At 48.3% G+C, this 17,062-nt stretch overlaps 1 pseudogene; it reads left to right on the forward strand.

Annotated features, from left to right (window-relative positions):
- The first annotated feature begins 4,334 nt into the window (after window positions 1-4,334).
- LOC147119738 (uncharacterized) lies at window positions 4,335-16,340 on the forward strand (annotated as a pseudogene).
- Window positions 16,341-17,062: the final 722 nt, after the last annotated feature.

The following is a 17,062-nucleotide window of genomic DNA, read 5'->3' on the forward strand; positions in this document are numbered from 1 at the left end:
CTGGATCCCCGTACCTGCCTCACTTCTAGTCACACCATCCTGACCCTGGCCACGGACTACATCTGAATTAATTAATCTAATTGGTGTGAATACCTCATGATACACAGAGTCCAGGTAACTCTCCCCCTCCCTGATGTGTCTCAGTGTTTGAAGCTCGGACTTCAGCTCTTCAGCACGGAGCCGGAGTTCCTCGAGCAGCCAACACTTACTGCAAATGTGATCACCGTGAGCACCAATGGTGTCCACCAGCTCCCACATATTGCAGCAGCAACACATCACCTGACCTCCCATTCTATGTAATTAATTAAATTTATTATTATTCTTAAATACCCTCTGCCCCGATTCTAGATGGTGAATATCACACCTTAGAAGCTATAAACCAAAGAGATTTAAGCTTAAAAAGGGAGAAATACTTACCAACCAATCACTTACCCGCTTTCTGGTGACGTCACACTTGGATTACTTTTTACCTCTCTCCTTCCCTCCGAGTTCCCAGACTGGAGACTGGTAAACCTTACCTGGTCTCTGGGACTTTTATAGCCCCGCTGCTGCCGCTGAGTTCCCGCCGACGCTCTGAGGCCTTACCTGGTCTCTGGGGACTTTTATAGCCCCGCTGCTGCCACTGAATTCCCGCCGATGCACTGAGGCCTTACCTGGTCTCTGGGACTTTTATAGCCCCGCTGCTGCTGCTCTGAATTCCCGCCGACGCACTGAGGCCTTACCTGATCTCTGGGGCCTTTTATAGCCCCGCTGCTGCCACTGAATTCCCGCCGACGCACTGAGGCCTTACCTGGTCTCTGGGCCTTTTATAGCCCCGCTGCTGCCACTGAATTCCCGCCGACGCACTGAGGCCTTACCTGGTCTCTGGGACTTTTATAGCCCCGCTGCTGCCGCTGAATTCCCGCCGACGCACTGAGGCCTTACCTGGTCTCTGGGACTTTTATAGCCCCGCTGCTGCCGCTGAATTCCCGCCGACGCACTGAGGCCTTACCTGGTCTCTGGGACTTTTATAGCCCCGCTGCTGCCGCTGAATTCCTGCCGACGCACTGAGGCCTTACCTGGTCTCTGGAGCCTTTTATAGCCCCGCTGCTGCCGCTGAATTCCCGCCGACGCACTGAGGCCTTACCTGGTCTCTGGGACTTTTATAGCCCCGCTGCTGCCGCTGAATTCCCGCCGACGCATTGAGGCCTTACCTGGTCTCTGGGACTTTTATAGCCCCGCTGCTGCCGCTGAATTCCTGCCGACGCACTGAGGCCTTACCTGGTCTCTGGGACTTTTATAGCCCCGCTGCTGCCGCTGAATTCCCGCCGACGCACTGAGGCCTTACCTGGTCTCTGGGACTTTTATAGCCCCGCTGCTGCCGCTGAATTCCCGCCGACGCATTGAGGCCTTACCTGGTCTCTGGGACTTTTATAGCCCCGCTGCTGCCGCTGAATTCCTGCCGACGCACTGAGGCCTTACCTGGTCTCTGGGACTTTTATAGCCCCGCTGCTGCCGCTGAATTCCCGCCGACGCATTGAGGCCTTACCTGGTCTCTGGGACTTTTATAGCCCCGCTGCTGCCGCTGAATTCCTGCCGACGCACTGAGGCCTTACCTGGTCTCTGGGACTTTTATAGCCCCGCTGCTGCCGCTGAATTCCCGCCGACGCACTGAGGCCTTACCTGGTCTCTGGGACTTTTATAGCCCCGCTGCTGCCACTGAATTTCCGCCAACGCACTGAGGCAGCAGCGGGGCCTGAAAATCAGCTTCACTCTCCCTGGGCTGGGAAAGGGGGACATGAGACAACATTCTCCCTCTTACCCCTTTCTACACTCCGTTTATAGGGTGTTAGATGTGGAGCATTTGCAGACAGGAAGCTCAAACCAAATATCAGCTCATGATCTGACAGAGTCGCTCCATTAATCAGGACCTGAACATCATCTGTCTTTACCCATGGTTGGAGAGAGCAGCGATCGCAGCGCCGACAAACCGCACACATGTTCCGTGTGTGGACGGGGATTCTGCCGGTGAGGCACGTGTACCGTCAAACCGAGGAGAAACTGAAAAGGTGGGGACAGTGGGAAGGGGTTCACTTCCCCGTCTAGGTCAGACGTCCACCGGCGCAGTCACACAGGGGACAGTCCGTTCTCCTGCTTCATGTGGTGGATTCAGTCAGACATCCAACCTGCTGACACATCCGCTTGTTCACATTGATGAGAGACTGTGTAAATATTCTGACTGGGAAAAGCTTTAAAATCCCTGGGAATCTGACGAATCAGCAGCCTGCTAAACACTGGAGAGAGGCCATTTCCCTGCTCCATTTGTGGGAAGGGATTCACTCAGTTTGACGGTGCACGATTCATTGATACACCAGCGAGTTCACACTGATGAGAGACCGTTTAAATGTTCTGACTGTGGGAAGAGCTCTAAAGGTTCCTTGGGAGCTGAAGGCACACCAGCGAGTTCACACTGGGGAGAGGCCATTCACTTGTTCTGTATGTGGGAAGAAACATAAACATAGAAACAAAGAAGATAGGAGCAGGAGTAGGCCATTCAGCCCCTCGAGCCTGCTCCGCCATTCAATGAGATGGCTGATCATCCAAATTCAGTACCCTGTCCCTGCTTTCTCCCCATATCCCTTGATCCCTTTAGCCTTAAGAAATACATCTAACTCCTTCTTGAATATACTTAATGAATTGGCCTCAACTGCCTTCTGTGGTAGAGATTCGCTCGGTCATCCAACCTCTGGCCACACCAGTGCATTCACACTGGAGAGAGGCCATTCATCTGCTGAGCGTGGAAGGAGATTCACTTGTTCATCTCACTTACTGACACACCAGCATGTTTGTAATGGGGAGAATATGTTTGCTGCTCTGTATGTGAGACCGTTTTGATACTTCACGTGTTGGAAGCGATTCGCTCCATTGTCCCAACTGTTGAGACTCCAGAGTGTCCACATTGAGAACAGTTACTTTATATAACAACATAAAATGCTGGAAACACTCAGCAGGCCAGGCAGCATCTGTGGAGAGAGAAACAGAGTTAACGTTTCAGGTCTGTGGCCCTTCATCAGAACTTTGTATAGTTGCTTCATATACACTGACTGTGAGAGAAGCTTTCAAAGTTCAAAGCACGATCAGCGCATTGATACTGGAGAGAGGCTGTTTCAATATCCTGTGTGAGGAAAGAAATTCACCCCACCTACTGAGACTCCAGTGGGTTCACATGTGACTGCAGGGGTTTGGATTCTGTTATTAATCACATCCAGAACTGAACCATGGCAGAGTGCCCGTGCATTTGGGTTTCTGTGTGCATTATTGATTAATTTTCTCTCGCAGGGATCACAGAAACTCATTCTCCGTTCACAAATCGGGGCTTTCAATGGCGGGTCAGTTCCCCAGAATGCCCCGCGGGGAGAATGTGCCCGATTCACACTGGAGGAGCCCAGTACGCAAGTGCAGTGCCCGCCTATATTTAGAGCATGCGCAGTGTCACTGTGATCAGCGCCAGGCGCGTGCAGGGAGCGAGCTGAGTTGGGAGAAGCGGTTTTGGCGCTGATTAGGAATCAGCGGGGCGCAGTAAGGTAACGCACCCGGCAGGTGAGCTTTTTAAACACCTGGTGTAGGCCGGAAGCCACGAATGAGAACCTACAGGTGCCGCGTTTGTAGTTTCGGTGTTTTTTCCCGGAACAGGCCAAGGCTAAGGGCGGCCATCTTAGTAAAGGAACGCAATGTCTTGATTCGCGCGTCCATCATTGTAAAGGTCCCAAGAGTGGGCGGGGCCTCAGGGTCCCAGTGAGTGGAACTGAACCCAGCCAGAGTCAGCACCTTCAGGGGAGGAGAGGGAGGTGAACCAGTGAGTGTAGAACTGAACCCAGTCAGAGTAAGCACCTTCAGGGAAGGAGAGCGAGGGGAACCAGTGAGTGTAGAACTGAACCCAGCCAGAGTCAGCACCTTCAGGGGAGGAGAGGGAGGGGAACTAATGAGTGTAGAACTGAACCCAAGCAGAGTAAGCACCTTCAGGGAAGGAGAGGGAGGGGAACCAGTGGGTGTAGAACTGAACACAGCCAGAGTCAGCACCTTCAGGGGAGGAGAACCAGTGAGTGTAGAACTGAACACAGCCAGTGATCATACTGAAAACTGGGAGCGGAGGACAAACTATCTTGAGACGTGCGATGTGTTCGGATTTTAGCAAAGGGAGGAGGGACAATATATGGGACAGGGATTTACAGCTTCAGAGGAAGAAGAGAGGAAAGACTGTTCCATAGAAACTAAAATTGTCTGTTCTGAATTTCTGTCCTATACTTAAACTAATGAGTTTTGTAAACTCCTTTTACAGGGTATTAGAAGGGGAGGATTTGCAGATGGGAAACTCAAGCCAAACATTATGTCAAAATCTGACAGCCACTCATTTACTCAGGTCCTGAATATCATCAGCCTTTGAATGTGGAAGGAGAAATGTTTGTCTGTTCTGTCTGTGGGAAAAGATTTCAGAGATCAGTGTGACTGGAAAAGCATCAAGACACACACACCCGAGTGAGAGTGTTCCAGTGCACTGACAGTGGAAAGAGCTTTAACAGTTACACAGCCTGAAAAAACACCATTCACAGCGGGGAGAAACCGTACACGTGTTCTGCGTGTGACGAGGCTTCAACTGATCGGCCAACCTGGAAAGATACAAGGACACCCGCACCATGGAGAAACTGTGGAAATGTGGGAAGGGATTCAATTACCCGTCTGAGCTGGAAATTCATCATCGCACTCACACTGGGGAGAGACCGTTCACCTGCTCTGAATGTAGGAAGGGATTCACTCAGTCATCCGACCTGCTGATACACCAGCAAGTTCACACTGGGCAGAGACCGTTCACCTGCTCTGAATGTGGGAAGGGATTCCCTTCGTCGTCCCACTTGCTGAAACACCAGCGAATTCACACTCAGGAGAGACCGTTCACCTGCTCTGAGTGTGGGAAGGGATTCCGTTCATCATCCAACCTGCTGAAACACGAGCGAGTTCACACTGGGGAGAGAGCGTTCACCTGCTCCATGTGTGTGACGGGATTTACTGAGTCATTCCAGCTTGTAACTCACCAGCGACTTCACACAGTGGAAAGACTGTTGACTTGCTCTGAGTGTGGGAAGGGATTCACTGATTCATCCAGCCTGCTGAAACACCAGCGAGTTCACACTGGGGAGAGGCCGTTCACCTGGTCTGAGTGTGGGAAAGGATTCACTCGGTCATCCGACCTGCTGAGACTTCAGCGAGTTCACAAGCGACTGCAGGGGTTGGATTCTGCTGTTATTGCTGCTGTTAATTGCATCCCGGACTGAACCATATTCATTCTGACAGGTGGAGTTTCTTTCTGCTGATGTTAATAACCCCTACAACTGGACTGGAGTTTAATATTGTGATATTTCAAATAACACAGTGTGTTGATATATTGATGTCTCCAAGATAAGAGGAGACTAATTGATGTCCTGTTACCGACTGCTCCATTTTTGGGCCTTTTCTCCTTTCTAACTCGAGATTATTTCAGTTCTCATACCTTCGGTTACTCTCATGGACAAGTCCCAGCTCCTCATACCTTCCAGAATGCCTCTCCTAGCCTTGGTATCCAGGGAAGGTCTCAGTAACACGCCTGGGATCACTAAACACAAAACGCAGTCTGTTAATCACTTTCAGCTACTGGACTTAGTGTGTGTCCCACAGCATCTCTCTCACCTTCGATGTGTGAATAGAGCATCACGTCTGCAAACCTGCTTTCAATTTAAATTTGAATCCACTCAACAAGTGTATTTAAAGACAGACGAACAAGTAAACAGATCACATCAAATAATTGGCAAAGGTTTAGAGTCAACAAGATGAACAAGTGAACACATCATGGCCCAATACCCCAGCTCTATATTCACAGGAGAAAGTCTGTTATCTAACTCCTAGAATAGAGAAAGATCCCAACTCTAAGAACATCTAGAATCTGTTGTAAATATCTTTCAAATCCTGACTAGTCCAATCTGTTGGTTTCCTTTCAATTGAAGTGAATGGAAGATGAGAGGGGTGTTGGTATATGGACCTCGGTTAATTCAGCTTCTGAAAGGTGTTCATGTTTAGTTCATTCAATATCGGGGGAAAATGTGGTTGGTATCATTAGAGAGAGAGAGAGATTTCACTGAGCAACAGCTGGTGTTTGCAACCAACTGGCCTTGGATATTTTCATCACAGAATATTTCGATCAGAAATATGATGTTGGGATAAGAAAAGTCTGGAGACTAGTGGTTTGTGCTGCCCCAGGAAGGCCACAGTGTTTTTACTGCTTCTAATGTTGTTGATGTGTGTTGAAGAAAATGCAGACTTGTGTCTCTGGATTGTGCAGTAGCCAGAGACAACCATATTAGGCAATGCCAGCTCCAGTTTGATAAGAGGTTGATGGCAGAGCAAGAGATCCAGCAGTTTCAAGAATTTATCTCCCGTTATCTGCAGACATCGAATGTCGCAGCGTGCTGACAAAATTGGACTTAAGACCTATTGGGTTAGATTATTGGGATCGATTGTTGTAGAATTGAATTGTTATAGAATGGAAAAGTAGTGAAGTTATGCTAAACTTGTATTGAACCTTGGTTAGACCACACTTGGAGCACTGCGTACAATTCTGGTCGCCATATTATAAAAAGGATATAGAGGCACTGGAGAGGGTGCAGAGAAGATTTACAAGGATGATACCAGAAATGAGAGGGTATACCTGTCAGGAAAGGATGGACAGGCTGGGTCTCTTTCCTCTTGAAAAAAGAAGGCTGAGTGATGACCTAATAGAGGTCTTTAAAATGATGAAAGGTTTTGATAGAGTAGATACAGAGAGAGCGTTTCCACTTGTGGGGAAGAGCATAACTAGAGGCCATCAATATAAGATAGTCACCAAGAAATCAAATAGGGAATTCAGGAGAAACTTCTTTACCCAGAGAGTGGTGAGAATGTGGAACTCACTACCACAGGGAGTGGTTGAAGCGAATAGTATCGATACATTTAAGGGGAGGCTAGACAAGCCTATGAGGGAGAAGGGAATAGAGGGTTATGCTGATAGAGTTAGATGAGGAAAGACGGGAGGAGGCTCGAGTGGAGCATAAACGCCGGCATGGACTGGTTGGGCCGAATGGTGTGTTTCTGTGCCATATATCCTGTGTAATCCTATTTTCCAAGACACATTGCTCAAAGGGGAGGATAAATGACTTGCATCCAAACGCAATTGTTACTTTTGTCTTCTTTGTGAAATCACAAAGTCTGGGCATAATTTGTTTGTGAAATTAAAATTGATTATATGGACTAGAAGTAATTGAATCAGGAAATGTATTTTAAAATGATGTGCGTTTTGAAATTGTTAATTGAAGTCAAAAGTGTTGAACATGAGCTTGAATCTGTCAACTAGATTATGTGAAGGAAGATATTCACAATTAATAGACAACATGGTCGGAGAATTAGTAAAGGATGTGTTAGTAAAGAATAGAAAACAGGAGCCAAGGGATGAGGAAGATGGGGAACAGAAGGAGAATCAGTTTAAATCACAAAGAAAGCGAGAGCTGACAGGATAGCTGGGAATAGGAGCCACGGCAAGGTTAGCACGAGTAAACAGAATAGATATAGAAAGTATGTGGGAATACGATGAGGTAATGAAGAGGCAATTAAAAAGATTATTGTCAAACAATGAGACTAACCAGAATCAAGGCCTTACTAGAGGCATCGTGTGTAGCCTCTGTGTGACATTTGTGATGAATGTGGTACAGAAGGGACTGGACAACACAGAGGGTAGAGTCATAGAGTTATACAGCACAGAAAGAGGCCCTTCGGCCATCGTGTCCGCGCCAGCCATCAAGCCCTGTCTATTTTAATCCCATTTTCCAGCACTTGGTCCGTAGCCTTGTATGCTATGGCGTTTCAAGTGCTCATCTAAATGCTTCTTGAATGTTGTGAGGTTTCCTGGCTCTACCACCCTTTCAGGCAGTGAGTTCCAGATTCCAATTTTGTACGCCTCAATCAGGTCCCCCCTCAGCCATTTTTTGAGGATGTAACTGGTAGAATAGATAAGGGAGAACCAGTGGATGTGGTGTATTGGGACTTTCAGACAGCTTTCGATAAGGTCCCGCATAAGAGATTAGCGTGCAAAGTTAAAGCTCATGGGATTGGGGGTAAGGTACTGACTTGGATAGAGAACTGGTTGGCAGACAGGAAGCAAAGAGTTGGAATAAACAGGTCTTTTTCCGAGTGGCAGGCAGTGACTAGTGGGCTACCGCAGGGATCAGTACTAGGACCCCAGCTATTCACAATATATATTAATGATCTAGACGAGGGAACTTGATGTAATATCTCAAAGTTTGCAGATGACACAAAGCTAGGTGGGCGTGTGTGCTGTGAGGAGGATGCAGAGAAACTCCAGTATGATTTGGACAGGTTGGGTGATTGGGCAGATGCAGTATAATGTGGACAAATGTGAGGTTATCCACTTTGGTGGCAAAAACAGGAAGGCAGTTTATTATCTGAACGGCAATAGATTGGGAGAAGGGGAAGTGCAACGAGACCTGGGCGTCCTTGTGCACCAGTCGCTGAAGGTAAGCATGCAGGTGCAGCAGGCAGTTAAGAAGGCAAATGGTATGTTGGCCTTCATAGCGAGAGGATTCGAGTACAGGAGCAAGGATGCCTTGCTGCAGTTGTACAGGGCCTTGGTGAGACCACACCTTGAGTATTGTGTGCAGTTTTGGTCACCTTATCTGAGGAAGGATGTTCTTGCCATGGAGGGAGTGCAGCAAAGATTCACCAGACTGATACCTGGGATGGCAGGAATGACGTATGGTGAGAGATTGGGTCAATTAGGCTTATATTCACTAGAGTTTAGAAGAATGAGAGGGGATCTCATTGAAACTTATAAAATTCTAACAGGACTAGACAGACCAGATGCAGGAAGGATGTTCCCGATGGCCGGGGAGTCCAGAACCAGGGGTCACAGTCTAAGGATAAGGGGTAAGCCATTTAGGACTGAGATGAGGAGGAATTTCTTCACCCAGAGAGTGGTGAACCTGTGGAATTCTCTACCACACAAGGCAGTTGAGGCCAATTCATTAAATATATTCAAGAAGGAGTTAGATATATTTCTTAAGGCTAAAGGGATCAATGGATATGGGGAGAAAGCAACGACAGGGTACTGAATTTGGATGATCAGCCATGATCTCATTAAATGGCGGAACAGGCTCGAGGGGCCGAATGGCCTACTCCTGCTCCTATCTTCTATGTTTCTATTGTGTCCTCCCTTGCCTTGTTAGTCCTCCCAAAATGCAACACCTCACGCTTTTCAGGGTTAAATTCCATTTGCCACTGTTCTGCCCATCTGACCAACCCGTCTATATCATCCTGTAGCCTGAGGCTTCCCTCCTTGCTATTTACCACTGCACCAATTTTCGTGTCATCTGCGAACTTACTGATCATACCTCCTACATTCATATCTAAATCATTAATGTGCACTACAAACTGCAAGGGACCCAGCGGTACACCACTGGACACAGGCTTCCAGTCACAGAAACAACCTTCGACCATCACCCTCTGCCTCCTGCCACAAAGCCAATTTTGGATCCAATGTGCCAAATTGCCCTGGATCCCATGGGCTCTTACCTTCTTGACCAGTCTCCCATGCAGGACTTTGTCAAAAGCCTTACTGAAGTCCATGTAGACTCCATCAACTGCACTACCCTCATCCACACACCTAGTCACCCCCTCGAAAAATTCAATCAAATTGGTTAGACATGATCTCCCCCTGACAAAGTCACGCTGACTATCCTTGATTAATCCTTGCCTCTCCAAGTGGAGACTAATTCTGTCCCTCAGAATTTTTTCCAATAATTTCCCTACCACTGATGTTAGGCTCACTGGCCTGTAATTCCCTGGTTTATCCCTACTACCCTTCTTGAATAATGGTACTATGTTAGCTGTCCTCCAGTCCTCTGGCACCTACCCTGTCGCCAGAGACGTTCTGGAAATTTGTGTCAGAGCTCCTGCAATCTCCTCCCTTGCCTCACACAGCAGCCTGGGATACATCTCGTCTGGGCCTGGGGATTTATCCACTTTTAAGCCCACTAAAACTGCTAGTGCCTTCTCCCTCTCAATGCTAATTTGTTCAAGTATATCACAATCCCCCGCCTGATTTCTATGCCTACATCGTCCTTCTCCATAGTGAACACAGATGCAAAATATTCATTTAAAACCTCACCCACATCTTTCAGCTCTACACCAGCACCAGCTTCAGTGAGGATCAGTGCTGATGTTACAATGAATCGTCTGCACAAATCGTGTCTCAGGATTATGGAAATCCTGCTGAGCCAGGCGAACTAAAATGCGCCTCATAATTATGTTAAATATCCGTTGCTGCGGTTTCCACAGTGCCGTGTACTGATGATCTTGTGCCCGCATGATCCTTCAACCGCTGCAGTCCGTGTGGTGAAGGTATTCCCACAGTGCTGTTTGGTAGGGAGTTCCAGGTAGGATTTTGACCCAGCGACGATGGAGGATCGGCGATATTCTTCTAAGTCAGGATGGTGTGTGACTTGGAGGGGAACTTGGAGGTGGTGGTGCTCCCATGCGCCTGCTGCCCTTGTCCTTCTAGGTGGAAGAGGTCGCAGGTTTGGGAGGTGCTGCCGAAGAAGCCTTGGCGAGTTGCTGCAGTGCATCTTGTAGATGGTACACACTGCAGCCACTGTACGCCGGTGGTGGAGGGAGCGAATGTTTAAGGTGGTGGATGGGGTGTCAATCAAATGGGCTGCTTTGTCCTGGATGGTGTCGAGCTTCTTGAGTGTTGTTGGAGCTGCACTCATCCAGGCAAGTGGAGAGTATTCCATCACACTCCTGACTTGTGCCTTGTAGATGGTGGAAAGGCTTTGGGGAGTCAGGAGGTGAGACAGCCACTGCAGAATACCCAGCCTCTGACCTGCTCTTGTCCTCACTGTATTTATGTGGCTGGTCCAGTTATGTTTCTGGTCAATGGTGACCCCCAGGATGTTGTTGGTGGGGGACTTGGCGATGGTGATGCCATTGAATGTCAAGGGGAGGTGGTTAGACTGTCACTTGTTGGAGATAGTCATTGCCTGGCACCTCCTGTGGTGCGAATGGTACCTGCTACTTATCAGCCCAAGCCTCAACGTCGTCCAGGTCTTGTTGCATGCGGGCATGGACTGCTTCATTATCTGTGGAGTTGCGAATGGTGCTGAACACTGTGCAGTCATCAGCGAACATCCCCATTTCTGACCTTATGTTGGAGGTAAAGTCATTGATGAAGCAGCTGAAGATGGTTGGGCCTAGGACACTGCCCTGAGGAACTCCTGCAGCGGCATCCTGGGGCTGTGATGATTGACCTTCAACCACCACAACCATCTTCCTTTGTGCTAGGTATGACTCCAGCCAGTGGAGCGTTTTCCCCCTGATTCCCATTGACTTCAGTTTTACTAGGGCTCCTTGATGCCACACTCAGTCAAATGTTGTCTTGATGTCAAGGGCAGTCACTTTCACTTCACCTCTGCAATTCAGCTCCTTTGTCCATGTTTGGACCAAGGCTGTAATGAGGTCGGGAGCCGAGTGGTCTTGACGGAACCCAAACTGGGCATCAGTGAGCAGGTTATTGTTGAGTAAGTGCCGCTTGATAGCACTGTCGATGACACCTTCCATCACTTTGCTGATGATTGAGAGTAGACTGATGGGGCATTAATTGTCCAGGTTGGATTTGTCCTGCTTTTTGTGGACAGGACATACCTGGGCAGTTTTCCACATTGTCAGATAGATGCCAGTGTTGTAGCTGTCCTGGAACAGCTTGGCTAGAGGCGTGGCTAGTTCTGGAGCACAAGTCTTCAGCACGATAGCCGGGATGTTGTCGGGGCCCATAGCCTTTGCTGTATCCAGTGCACTCAGCCGTTTCTTGATATCACGTGGAGTGAATTGAATTGGCTGAAGAATGGCTTCTGTGATGTTGGGGACCTCAGGAGTAGGCCAATATGCATCATCCACTTGGCACTTCTGGCTGAAGTTGGTTGCAAACGCTTCAGCCTTGTCTTTTGCACTCATGTGCTGGGCTCCACCATCATTGTGGATGGGGATATTCTTGGAGCCTCCTCCTCCCATTAGTTGTTTAATGGTCCACCACCATTCACGACTGGATGTGGCAGGACTGCAGAGCTTTGATCTGATCCGTTGATTGTGGGATCGCTTAGCCCTGTCTATAGCATGCTGCTTCTGCTTTTTAGCATGCATGTAGTCTTGTGTTGCAGCTTCCCCAGGTTGGCACCTCATTTTTAGGTACGCCTGGTGCTGCTCCTGGCATGCTCTTCTACACTCGTTTTTGAACCAGGGTTGGTCCCTTGGCTTGGTGGTAATGGTAGAGTGAGTGATATGTCGGGCCATGAGGTTACAGATTGTGGTGGAATACAATTCTGCTGTTGCTGATGGCCCACAGCGCCTCATGGATGCCCAATTTTGAGCTGCTAGATCTGTTCTGAATCTCTCCCATTTAGCACAGTGGTAGTGCCACACATCACGATGGAGGATGTCCTCAGTGTGAAGACGGAACTTTGTCTCCACAATGACTGTGTGGTGGTCACTGCTACCAATGCTGTCATGGACAGATGCATCTGCGACAGGTAGATTGGTGAGGACGAGGTCAAGTAGGTTTTTCCCTCTTGTTGGTTCACTCGCCACCTGCCGCAGGCCCAGACTGGCAGTTATGTCCTTCAGGACTCGGTCAGTAGTGGTGCTACCGAGCCACTCTTGGTGATGGACATTGAAGTCCCCCACCCAGAGTACATTCTGTGCCCTTGCTACTCTCAGTGCTTCTTCCAAGTGGTCTTCAACATGGAGGAGCACTGATTCATCAGCTGAGGGAGGGCGGTAGGTGGTAATCAGCAGGAGGTTTCCTTGTCCATGCTTGACCTGAAGCCATGAGACTTCATGGGTTCCGGAGTCAATGTTGAGGACTCCCAGGGCCACTCCTTCCCGACTGTATACCACAGTGCCACCACCCCTGGTGGGTCTGTCCTGCCGGTGGGACAGGACATACCCTGGGATGGTGATGGAGGAGTTTGGGGCATTGGCTGAAAGGTAAGATTCTGTGATTATGACTATGTCAGGCTGTTGCCTGACTAGTCTGTAGGACAACTCTCCCAATTTTGGCACAAGTCCCCAGATGTTGGTGAGGAGGACCTTGCAGGGTTGACTGGGCTGGGTGTGTCATTGCCGTGTCCGTAGCCGGTGCCGAGGTCAATACCGGGTGGTCCGTCCGGTTTCATTCTTATTGTTTTGTTTTGTAGCAGTTAGTTACAACTGAGTGACTTGCTCGGTCATATCAGAGGGCAGTTATAAGTCATAGAATAATAGAAAGTTACAGCACGGAAGGAGGCCATTTCGGCCCATCGTGTCCGTGCCGGCCAACAAAGAGCTATCCGTCCTAATCCCACTTCCCAGCCCTTGGTCTGTAGCCCTGCAGGTTACAGCATCCCAAGTGCACATCCAAGTACTTTTTAAATGTGTTTAGGGTTCCTGCCTCTCCCACCCTTTCAGGCAGTGAGTTCCAGACCCCCACAACCCTCTGGGTGAAGAAATTTCCCTCAAATCCCCTCTAAACCTTCCACCAATTACTTTAAATCTGTGTCCCCTGGTTTTTGACCCCTCTGCTAAGGGAAATAGGTCCTTTCTATCCACTTTATCTCGGCCCCTCATAATTTTATACACCTCAATCAGGTCTCCCCTCAGCCTCCTCTGTTCCAAGGAAAACAAACCCAGCCTATTCAGTCTTTCCTCATAGCTAAGATTCTCTACTCCCAGCAACATCCTTGTAAATCTCCTCTGTACCCTCTCTAGTGCAATCACAGCTTTCCTGTAATATGGTGACCAGAACTGCAGCAGTACTCTAGCTGAGGCCTAATTAGTGTTTTATACAGTTGTAGCATAACCTCCCTGCTCTTGTATTCTATGCCATGGCTAATAAAGGCAAGCATTCCGTATGCCTTCTTAACCACCTTATCTACCTGGCCTGCTACCTTCAGGGATCTGTGGACATGCACTCCAAGGTCCCTTTGTTCCTCTACGCTACTCAGTGTCCTACCATTTAATGTGTATTCCCTTTCCTTGTTGGCCCTCCCCAAATGCATCACCTCACACTTCTCCGGATTGAATTCAATTTGCCACTGTTCTACCCACCTGACCAATTTATTGATATCTTCCTGCAGTCTACAGCTTCCTTCTTCAGTGTCAACCACACAGCTGATTTAGTATCATCTGCAAACTTCTTAATCATACCCCCTAAATTCAAGTCTAGATCATTGATATATACCACAAAAAGCAAGGGACCCAGTACTGAGCCCTGCAGAACCCCACTGGAAACAGCCTTCCAGTCACAAAAACACCCATCAACCATTACCCTCTGCTTCCTGCCTCCGAGACAGTTTTGAATCCAACTTGACACTTTGCCCTGGATCCCATGGGCTTTAAACTTCATTATCAAAAGCCTTGCTAAAGTCCATATACACTACATCAAATGCACTACCCTCATCTACCCTCCTTGTTACCTCCTTGAAAAATTCAATCAAGTTTGTCAGACACGACCTTCCCTTAACAAATCGTGCTGACTATCCTTGATTAATCCATGTCTTTCTAAATGAAGATTTATCCTGTCCTTCAGAATTCTTCCCAATACTTTTCCCACATTAGTCAACATATTGCTGTGGGTCTGGAGTCACATATAGGCCAGACCAGGTAAGGAAGGCAAATTTCCTTCCCTAAAGGACATTAGTGAACCAGGTGGGTTTTTAGGACAATCCGATAGTTTCATGGTTACCATTACTGATACTGGCTTTTTATTCCAGATTTATTTAATTAACTGAATTTAAATTCCCCAGTTATCATGGTGGAATTTGAACTCACGTTTCTGGATGATTAGTCCAGGCCTGCTGGATTACTAGCCCAGTGACATTACCATTAGGCTACCGTTCCCATGCACCTGCTGCCCTTGTCCTTCTAGGTGGTGGAGGTCGCGTGTTTGGGAGGTACTGCCAAAGTTCTAGTCGAGTTGCAGATGTATAAAGTCGCTCTCCTTCACTCCTCCCCCTCCCGCCTCGCTCTCTCTCCTCCCATAGAGGCCAGAGTCTTGTGTAGGCCCAGACCGGGTGGCGGGTTCTCTTCCCTGAAGGACATTAGTGAACCAGTTGGGTTTTTACGACAATCTGGCAGCTTTCATGGTCACTTTTTTCTGGTGCCGGCCCCACAAATTCCAAGATTCATTCAGCTCAATTTCACAACCTGCCTTTGTGTTTTTGTGGGTTCTCTCTCAGCCTCACTTTTTCCTGTTTTAAATTAATTTTACAGGGTGTTAGAAGGGGAGGATTAGCAGATGGGAAACTGAAACCAAACATCACTTCAAGATCTGACAGAGTCACTCAATTCATCGGGACCTTTGAGCATGGAAGCAGAAAGCACCGTTCAGAGCGGGAAGAAACCGTACACGTGTTCTGTGTGTGGACGAGGCTTCAGCCGATCATTCAACCTGGAGAGACACAAGCACAGTCGCACCGGGGAGAGGCCGTTCACCTGCTCCGAGTGTGGGAAGGGATTCACGTGTTTATCCACCCTGCTGACACACCAGCGAGTTCATACTGGGGAGAGACCGTTCACCTGCTGTGTGTGGGAAGGGATTCACTCAGTCATCTAACCTGCTGACACACCAGTGAGTTCACACTGGGGAGAGACCATTCACCTGCTCCGTGTGTGGAAAGGGATTCCCTCGATCATCCAACCTGCTGACACACCAGCGAGTTCACACTGGGGAGAGACCATTCACCTGCTCCGAGTGTGGGAAGGGATTCACTCGGTCATCCGACCGGCTGACACACCAGCGAGTTCACACCAGGGAGAGACCGTTCTCCTGCTCCGTGTGTGGGAATGTCAGGAATGACCCAGATTCTGCCTCTCCTCGCCACCAGAGGGCACCATGAACTCTTAATTGTGTCCTTCTTTATTCCTAATTGTACTCACCTGTGCATGGTTATATGCCTACTATTTAAGTGGTGCTCAGTTTATGTTCATTGCTCAGTCTTGAGTTTCACTGCCTTGTGATACCTCTTGCCGGCCTGTATCTGTGCTGTTGTTATTTTGTTTATTTCAAGTAAAGTCTATCTTTGTTTTTGCAACCTGACCTCTGCCTCAGTTTGCCTTCCTGCAGTTAGGTTCACCAAGTTCCTGTCCTCACAGGGAAGGGATTCACTACTTCATCCAATCTGCTGACACACCAGCGAGTTCACACTGGGGAGAGGCCGTTCATCTGCTGTGTGTGTGGGAAGGGATTCACTCGGTTATCCAACCTGCTGAGACACCAGTGAGTTCATATGTGACTGCAGGCGTTGGATTTTGCTGTTATTGCTGCTGTTAATCACATCCTGGACTGAACCATGTTCACACTGACAGTTGGGGTTTGTTTCTGCTGATGTTAATAACCCCTGTAACTTAGCTGGACTTTAATATTCTGTGTAGATGCCAAATAAATCACTTTGTTTCAAGCAGACAGTATGTTGAGTCCTCAACGTCTCCAAGATAAGAGGAGACTAATTGATATCCTGTTACCGACTGTTCCATTTTTGGGCCTTTCCTCTTTTCTAACTTGAGCCTATTTCAGTTCTCATACCTTCGGTTACTCTCATGGACAAGTCTCGGCTCCCCAAACCTTCCAAACTGCTAATTGGAAATTTCTAACTGATTTTTTCTCTTTCAGAGTTTCAAGCTGACCAATTCCTTCTCTCAGAGAATCTCCAAGGAGACTCTTTGATTTAAACACAGCTCTCCCCTCTTTCATATCCGGGATTAGAGTCACGGGGAATTTGAATACCTGAACACTCAAATGTAGAAGGACCTGTCAGTCATGTACAGACTGAACCAATCACACAGCTGAATGATTCCTCTCTCCAGCCTGTAACCGAGGAAACTTGTAACACTGAGGCTGAAATTCCACTTCCGTGAGCCGGGGGTGGAGGCAGTGCTGGGCACAGAGGGAGCAGCAAACCGGGTTCAGAGTGAGCACGCT

The sequence above is a fragment of the Somniosus microcephalus genome, chromosome 4, assembly GCF_052327205.1.
Source record: "Somniosus microcephalus isolate GS21.2 chromosome 4, FLI_Smic_1.0, whole genome shotgun sequence".
NCBI classification, from domain to species: Eukaryota; Metazoa; Chordata; class Chondrichthyes; order Squaliformes; family Somniosidae; genus Somniosus; species Somniosus microcephalus.